Below are 1,902 nucleotides of genomic sequence, written 5' to 3'. Positions count from 1 at the left end.
AGATCAACAAAAACAAATAGAAATCACCAGACAAACACAAAGAGCGAAGGCAAAACATCTCTTGCATGCAAGCAATCACATTAACAACCTGATGGTGGATTCACAACTCAGCCTGGCTACGGACTGACCCGGCCTCCTCCGGCCTCCTACGGACTAACCCGGCCTCCCCACGGACCAGGCGGACCAACCCAGGCCTCCTCCTTAGCAATTCAAAGGACGCCCTTTCGCTCGTCATGTTCCAATGCTTAGATCTCTAAGACGAGAGAACAACAGAGTCTTGATTTACTGTCAAAGTCAAGGAGAGAGACGCCTTTCGAACCAATGATATTACGCTTAATTAGAGTTGAGATTCTTCTGGGTATAGGTTTACTAAAGTAGTTCTATATATATATATATATATATATATATATATATATATATATATATATATATATATATATATATATATTATATATATGTGTATGCATATATATACATATATATGTATATATATATATATATATATATATATATATATATATAATACATATATATGTATATATATATACATATATATGTATATATATGCATACATATACAGTATATATATATATATATATATATATATATATATATATTATATATATATATACCTGTATATATATATATATATATATATATATATATATTATATATATGTATATATATATATATATATATATATATATATATATATATATATATATATATATATATATACTGTATATGTATGCATATATATACATATATATATATATATATATATATATATATATATATATATATATATATACATATATATGTATATATATACATATATATGTATATATATATATATATATATATATATATATATATATATATATATATATATATATATTCATATATATATACATATATACATTACTCATTCATTAACGTTATATAGTATTCGTATTTCACTTTTTTAATATATATTTATACTCTCTCTCTCTCTCTCTCTCTCTCTCTCTCTCTCTCTCTCTCTCTCCTCTCTCTCTCTCTCTCTCTCTCTCACTCACTGTTACTGGCTAGATAGCGTGGAAAATTGTTTACGAAAAAGAGCCAAAAATAACTTCAATAACAAGAGCAAAATTAATAATACCAGAGATCTCTATCTATATACCAAGGCACTTCCCCCAATTTTGGGGGGTAGCCGACACCAACAATGAAACAATACAAAAAGGGGACCTCTACTCTCTATGTTCCTTCAGCCTAATCAGGGACCCAACCGAGTTCAGCTGGTACTGCTAGGGTGCCACAGCCCAACCTCCCACATTTCCACCACAGATGAAGCTTCATAATGCTGACTCCCCTACTGCTGCTACCTCCGCGGTCATCTAAGGCCCCGGAGGAAGCAGCAGGGCCTACTGGAACTGCGTCACAATCGCTCGCCATTCATTCCTATTTCTAGCACGCTCTCTTGCCTCTCTCACATCTATCCTCCTATCACCCAGAGCTTTCTTCACACCATCCATCCACCCAAACCTTGGCCTTCCTCTTGTACTTCTCCCATCAACTCTTGCATTCATCACCTTCTTTAGCAGACAACCATTTTCCATTCTCTCGACATGGCCAAACCACCTCAACACATTCATATCCACTCTAGCCGCTAACTCATTTCTTACACCCGTTCTCTCCCTCACCACTTCGTTCCTAACCCTATCTACTCGAGATACACCAGCCATACTCCTCAGACACTTCATCTCAAACACATTCAATTTCTGTCTCTCCATCACTTTCATTCCCCACGACTCCGATCCATACATCACAGTTGGTACAATCACTTTCTCATATAGAACTCTCTTTACATTCATGCCCAACCCTCTATTTTTTACTACTCCCCTTAACTGCCCCCAACACTTT

Source organism: Palaemon carinicauda, chromosome 10 (genome assembly GCF_036898095.1).
Source record: "Palaemon carinicauda isolate YSFRI2023 chromosome 10, ASM3689809v2, whole genome shotgun sequence".
NCBI classification, from domain to species: Eukaryota; Metazoa; Arthropoda; class Malacostraca; order Decapoda; family Palaemonidae; genus Palaemon; species Palaemon carinicauda.
The sequence above is the reverse complement of the archived record's forward strand: the minus strand, read 5'-3'. Positions refer to the sequence as shown.